This window comes from Panthera pardus, unplaced genomic scaffold (assembly GCF_024362965.1).
Source record: "Panthera pardus isolate Hobbes unplaced genomic scaffold, ASM2436296v1 HiC_scaffold_2, whole genome shotgun sequence".
Taxonomy (NCBI): domain Eukaryota; kingdom Metazoa; phylum Chordata; class Mammalia; order Carnivora; family Felidae; genus Panthera; species Panthera pardus.
This window is the reverse complement of record NW_026526765.1, coordinates 30,257,157-30,264,549: the sequence shown is the minus strand read 5'-3', so window position 1 is coordinate 30,264,549 and position 7,393 is coordinate 30,257,157. Positions and strand designations below refer to the sequence as shown.

Sequence of the window (7,393 nt, the reverse complement as noted above, 5' to 3'; positions counted from 1 at the left end):
GGCTGGTGTCCCTGGTTGGGCCTTTCCTTTCATCTGATACAGCCCACCGTCACCGGTCATGGGCACAGTTGCGGATGCACTTGAAGCCAAACCAGTGTATCTCCTGTGGTTTATTTTCACATGTCTGGAGACACCCGGGGAAATGGTAATCCTGGTGTCATTCCTTGTCGTTACGTTTTACTGCTGAAAGCAAGAGAGGTTTCTTTTTCTGTCACTCAGCGGAGACATACCCCAGGAAAGGAGGAAGGAGAAACAACAACAGCAACGACACAAGAGATAGTTGCCTTTGAATTTGAAAGTTGAGGCCTGAGGTTTACTACAGCCAGCGTTTTTGTGAACGGTCGGTGATTGATTTTGAACACGGTGTGTGGGGTGGGAAGAAGTTGGCTAGGAACCAAAAAGGCTGTCCTCGTGACTAAAAACAAACCTGAAGGTATTTCCTTTATGTCCTTGGAAACAGGAAGCCAGTTGTGGTTTTCGGCAGCATTCTTGCAGGAGAGCAGAGTGGGGACGGCCCCCAGCTGCACCGGGGCAGGGACACCCACTGGGCCTGTCGGTTTACAGAGAGACAGATGTTACATACACCCCAGCTCCGTTTATGCGTGGTCACCAGTGACCAGAGAAGCTACTCGATGCAATGCATCTGTTTCAGATACAGAAATATAGAGAAGATATTTATTGAGATTTAAGTTATTGTTATTTATTACCGTTCACTAATGAGTTTCTCTTTTTTTCCCCCCTTATTTATTAAAGTTTCTTTTTGAAGGTGCCAAAGTATATGTGCTCGCAAAATGCAAAGAAAGGTGACAAAGGAAATTTTACATTGGGAACAAGGGTCCATGCTTTTCAAAGTATTAAAAAGTTTTCGCTAGGCAAAAATCACTTACTTTACCTTTTTCAGAAAAGCCCTCGTTAATCTCCCCGATGTCAGCATCTTCCCTGTTTTTATTTTTGAAAAAAAGGCATGTGTCAGAAGGAGCGCTTCTGACAGGCCCCCTTTCCGGGAGCAGCGTGCACAGACCGTCAGCCCTGGCTTTATTTCCTCACTGCCCCGTCACTGAGTAGATATGCCACATGCTCCCCTTTCTGTTGTATGTAAGCTCTCACTCCCTTCCACATATATCTATCTGTGATATGCATAACCATATATATGAAAGGTTAAATTCCTTTTAGTAGGTAGTCCTGGATTCAGTGTTGACCTAAAAGTAAAACAAAAATCCTGTCGGGTAACCAGGGTCCCGCCCTGACTCGTGGGGACCCTTCTTCCATCCTTCCGTCCACCCACCGTCTTCTAGAGAAACGTGCTCACACCCAGTGCGTGCCGGCCTTCCAGAAATGGGATCGACCTGCTTGCCCCAAAAGCCCCCTGGCTGTGACCTTGTGGGGCAACAGTTGCTGTCCCTGTCAGAAGAAGGTGGCTCAGAAGGCAGGACGAGGAACACGTGTCTGGCCCAGCCACATACGCACACCGAGTCTCGTGCCCACAAAATGTACTACCTGTGTGCTGAAAGCCTTCGGAGAGGCGGGGGCTGGATGGGAACCAGCACCTTGCACGAGTCCCGGAGGTGGGTTTGTCTGGCAGCTGACCCACGCACAATGTACTGGGCCTTATATTCGAGTTTGTTGCACGTTTCGCAAAAGGGATTTTTATCAAGGAAATCATCTATCACTACCTGCGTGGCTATTAGCCCCAAAGTATGACAGAGTTAGCAATCAAATGACCTACTGACCTCCCTCAAATAATCACGTTAATTTAAAAAGTAACCAAGAGACGGCATTTACCAGATACCCCTTCTCCCAAGCCCCCGAAAACCCGGGTTCTCCCTCATTCTGTCCCTCTCTGTCCTTTCTGCTCCCCTTGCACGACTTGGAAATAAAGGGAAAGGACCTCCTAGGGCCAGAGTGGAGACTTTGCTGAAGAGCAGCCTGCTCAAAAATCGTGACAGACCCGGCCATCTGGCCATTCATGAAGCACGATTTGATGCAGCCCCAGGATCATCTGTCTGATTCAGAGAATCCTGGCAGATTGGGTGGCTGGTGTCCCCAGATGTCAGGCTCAGTTATCCGCACCCCCGGCAACCCTGATTCCCACGGAGAGCCCCTGCCCACAGGCGCCCTAGGATATGGTGGATGTTGACAACTCGTTCCCAGCATCACCTACACACCACAAGCAAGTTTTAACTGAAGCAAATCACTCCAAATCCACAAAAGGGTAAAGTTTGTGATTTTTCTATATCGTTGCGATTACCATCTGATCCAGTAAGGAGTGCACTTCTTTGGAAGTTCCAACTTCTCTGATCTGTCCCAATCGTTTGTGTTATACAACCAAAGTTCTCTACAGACTTTATTTTTGTACAATATCATTTTGTAACTTTTTACAAATAAAAACTCATTTCTATTGCTCCCTGTCCTGTACTCGCTCGTGCCTGTGGACCACAGCTAAGTCCCGCAGTCTTACCAGCCAAGCCCTGGGCTAGAGGGCTGTCCTCTTCACCACCACACAGCCCACTGGTTGGTCAGTGGCCTTGCCCATCAGCTCTCCATAACCAGTCACCACCCAAGTGAGAAAAAACTTGCCAAGTTGTTCTTCGCTTATTCAACCGATATTTATGCTTTGCCTCCACTCTGCCAGGCACTATTCAAGACACCGGCCATCCCAAAGCGGCCAAAACCGAAAATCTTTGCCCTTGTGTAGTTGATATTTTATCCTAGTGGAGACTGACAGTATTCAAAACAGTAAAAGTAGGTGGTGATCCAGTCAATGATAAATGCTATAGAGAATACAAACAGCCTATTATAATAGAAAAAGAAATGGGACCTGCTTTAATTAGAGGTGACATTGAGGCAGGACTTAAGAAACAGGCAGTGCCTGCAAATAAGGAACGTCTTGGCAAAATCCTGAACGAGGCAAACAGGAGGGAGCCACCACGTTGCACAACTTTGGGTGACACCATCCGCCTCTGTTCTGTATGACAGTGTAGCAGACAATGATGCCGCAGCAACTCCCTGGAGTTGGTGCAAATGGTGGCCCTTAGCTTTGTGTATTCTGGTGGCAAGAAAAACGCACCAAAGAGGGGAAATGCCACTGCCCTGGGTTGGGGATGAGAGCATGCTTCCTCCTCAGATGACACACACCCCATGTTATGTCATAGGTGGCCTTGTGACTGTTGAAAGGCAGCCTTGTGTGGTGTTTTAAACCCCAAACAAAACTGACACTCTTAACACTCATGCTAAGTGTCTGCCAGCTTAAGTTTTCCAACAGACAGCATTCCGAGCAGTGCCAGGCTTTGCCCGAAATGCCCTTTCCTTCCTGACACTCACCGATCCCCTGCGCTGAGATTCCACGGTGTCTCCGGGCCCCACTGTGGGCTCCAGTGTTTAGAGTCCTTTTGCCAGGGCAGTGCTGAGGCCAGCCTCGCTTTCTGTGAGCCACATTCTGGTACGAAGTTAGTGACTTGCAAAGGGAATGCAAAGATTGTAAATTCTTGCTTGCTTCTGCTCCCTTTTCAGAGTCATTTCTCCAAAGTGCGCTCCCAGGATGGCTAATTGGATGAGATGCTCTTCAAAAAAAAAGGAGGATGGGGCGGTTCTCTGATCAAATAAGTTTGGAAAACACTGAGATACTAACATCAAACAGTTTGTAAAGTTAAAAAGAGAAGTGTAAAACTTATCAGAGCCTTGATTACAACAACAAACACTGTGACAGTCCAGGAGGGGCATGGTGTGTGGAACTTTCCAGGTGGGTGCGGCCATGGAACTGACTGCTCCCTTGTTTGCTTTCTCATCGCACCTGCTGACCATCCCTTGAAACTACCTTGGGCTGTGTTGCCTACTCCTATCAGCATCAGGACGAGCAGAGAGGGGGCTAGAAATCAGTAGAGAGACAAACTGCTGGGAAGCTCCCACAGGAAGGACACCTACACACACCCACACACACACACACACACACACACACATACATTTGGGTACTGTGGCTTCTTGCTCAACATGATTAACCAGTGGTCAGCCTTGGAAATTTCCTTTCCAAAGGGAGAATGTGAAATGAGTTTCTCTCACGTCAGAGAGAATGTGTTGAAAGCTGGGAAATTCCTAGCCATAAAAAAGAGAACTTTCACCGTGCTTACTGAAAATCCTCACCGGGCTCGAGTTGTTTTGAACCACAAGTGCTTTGGCCGCTCTGTGGTCTGGAGGGATTGCTTCCCCCTTGCAGTGGTCTTCAGAGGACATACTGCTTTTGTGGGGCTCCAGGTCCTGAATTCTTGGCGGCCAGGAACCGTGTGGGCGCACTGGATTAGGAGTCCCGTCACCAGGCTCCAAGAGTCTCGTGTCGCTTGTGCTCGTGAGATCAGCCCACACTGATTTTCTCCTGTGTGGCCAGAGCTGAGTGAAGCAAAGGTTTAAGAGAACTTTTTGAAGAGTCAATCCACTCTCAAGGTAAAGGTGGAAAATCAGAATTTCCTGAACCTATTTAGGTCTCAAAAACAGAAATCACCACCCCACCCCCCCTTCACATGGGAAGTCCTACTTGGGTGGAGGCTGATTTGCTATCTGACCCCAGAATCACAGGGAGGAGGGAGCCCAAGACATCACACTGTCCACCTCAGAGCACAATGGTGGGGGGGGAGGGGTGTCAGCCACAGGCTCTGGGGCTTTTTTCCATCAGGTAATGAAATGTCTGAACCCGGAGTGTCTTCTTGGGACACATCTTTCTTAACAGAACTGTTACTGCGATCCCATGCAACAGTTAACTCAACTTTAGTCTCATCACATCCTGAATGAAATTAACACCAAATACCGCCAAGTCATCCCTGAAAACAAACAGGCAGTTGGGGAAATAAAGGGAAAGTGCCCACTGACTCATGTATGACAACCCGTGCACCTTCACGTCCTGGCCCCGTGGCAGGTGAGGGTAACAGTGATAAGAACGCAGATGGGGTGGAGGATGTGTGGGGACAGGTGCACAGAGAGTGCTGGAATGTCCTGGCCAGCAGCAGGTGAGGAGAAAACCTGAAAGGAAAAGGAATCAGGGAGAGTTAGAGAATAGGGCAGCCAGGTCATTTGAATTTCTGATAAACATGTGCAATTTCTCAGTATAACTCTGTCTTTATGCAAGATTTGGGACTTGCGATATTTGGGACATACTTACATGAAAATGGTTACTCGTTGTTTATCTGCAATTGAGCTGGGCACCCTCTATTTTAGCTTGCTACCCCTGGCAAGAGAAAGCGACATTTGAGCTGAGCTTTGAGGATGAGCATTAATCTGTCAGGTGGACAAGGGCAAGGGCTGGGGGTGGGATGAGGGACAGACGTCCCAGGCTGAAGGAACAGTGTGACCCAAAAGGACAGAAGGGCACCGTACATTCAAGGAGCCGTGAGCAGGGTGGTGGGCTCAGGGCTGACTTAGCCGTTAGGCACAGCAGATGCCGTGGCTAGGGGCCACAAGACTTTTAGAGGGCCTTTTACTTAAATAACAATGTTAATTTTTTTAAATCAGAAGAAAAATTGAATAGAACAGTATTGAATATATAATAACAAATCCGGTCTGGATTATCATCCTCTTTATGAAACAATGTGGTCATATAATTTTTAATATTTTTGGTGGAGAAGGGGCCCACAAAGGCAAAAGCGCCTGGGATTCACAAAAGTACCATAGCCCTGGGTGCACTGCTAATAACGGACTTGCCGTGGCCTCTGCCTACAGTTTCTCACCCTCTCGTCCACCCTGGTCGTGAACATCATAACTAGCACCTGGTAAGAACTTTTTATGTATATTATCTCATTCAGTCTTCACAACCACAAGGACAAAAACCCTCTTCCCACCCTTTGAGTTACATTGGCTTCTCAAGATATTTGCATTTGCATCCCACTCAGGGAAACAAATCTAAGGGCAGGCCAGCAACATTCCAAGAACCATTGACCCCCTTGGAGAAGACAATGTTGAGTCAGGCGACCCTGAGCATACTGGCAGCAAGGAGACAACAATGGAGGGAAGAACTGGTCAGACAGAAGGCGAGAAAGCTAGAGAGAAGATATAAGGCTCCACGAAATGAGAGAGCCAGCAGAGTTGAGCCATGACAAATAAGGATGAGGTTTTTAAACACGTGGAATAGATTACTTTAAGTAGGGAAATTCTTTAAAGTGGTACATGTAAGGGATTTTAACCCACTTCTGGCTATGTGCCTGGGTTTCATTCATTCAATGAATTATTAAGCATCTATCTCCTATCAGGGGAGGATATAAAGATAAAAACATATTAAGATAAAGCCCTCAAGTGGCCCCCAGACCAGAGGGACAGAAACAGATTTTACAAATACATGATGAGGACAATGATAAGGACAACACAGTGCTATGGGAGCTTCAAGGACAGACCATAAATCCAGATGAGTTTGGCGGGTGGGGAAAGGTATCAGGGATAGTAGCTTCCTAGAGATGGATGCCTCAATGTACTATTAAAGAATAAGTAAGAATGTTCCAGACTGGAATTGGGGGAAGAGAAGGCATTCCACACAGAAGAGACTTGAGAGCTGGTAGCAAAGCCAACAAGAATAGAAACAGCCTGGTGTACTTTTGGCTTGGAAGGTGGAGAAGGGTCAAGGCCAGAGCTTTGGAAAGCAGAACTAATGAGCCTTCCTGGGCAAGAGAGGGAAGGAAGCAGTGAGGCTAGGGGTGGTGAGGGGTGGGGGGACAGAGAGCTCTCCCTCTGTTGGGCTCCAGCTCTGCCTCCACTCTCGGGAAAGGATACTTTGACCTCCATGCCTGACTTCACCCTTTCAGACCCTCTGCCTCCCCAAACCCTGGTCTGAGCCCCATTCTCTCAAAGCCTTGTCTATACTGCTTTCATTCTCCCATAAAAAGCCTTCCAGAGACAGCTACTTTCCACAGGGGACTCAATGGGACCAAAAAGACTTCCAGACCAACACTTCGCAAACTGGCCAGTTGAACTCTAAGAAAGTATTCATGCATATAAGGGTTTCTTGATTTTAAAAATATGAGGAAATGCTGCATATTTTGGTTCCACCTCAGAAAGAGATAGTACATATTATTAGCATATTAAACAAGGCCCTGAGGAGGCCTGCAGAGGAAAACCTGCATAATTTTGTTTAACCCAGCATTTCACAATCTTATTAGACCAAGGAGCATTTGGTGACACCTCTAATAGAAGTGTTCTGCTGGACACAACTTGGGAAATAGTCCTAGAAACAAAGGGATGATTCTTTAATGGAAGAATTGCAGATGTCAGATGGTAAGTTATTTCTGTGCAGGGGGATCTTCCCAGCCCACCATCAGTATAAGGCACTTTTGGCCTAAAGGACCTAACAAATGGCCACCACGTTTTCCTACATGCATCAATTGGACTGACTCAGTAAGCAGCCCAACTCAACCACGTTCTC

The 7,393-nt window shown here is 47.3% G+C and overlaps 1 long non-coding RNA gene across 1 annotated transcript; it reads right to left on the bottom strand.

The window, feature by feature from the left end:
• Positions 1–3,316: 3,316 nt before the first annotated feature.
• LOC109275821 (uncharacterized) lies at positions 3,317–6,645 on the bottom strand. Its single transcript, XR_002084384.2, has 3 exons — positions 5,147–6,645; positions 4,125–5,007; positions 3,317–3,560 (listed from the first exon to the last, which is right to left on the bottom strand). It is a non-coding gene; the product is annotated as an uncharacterized LOC109275821 (long non-coding RNA).
• Positions 6,646–7,393: the final 748 nt, after the last annotated feature.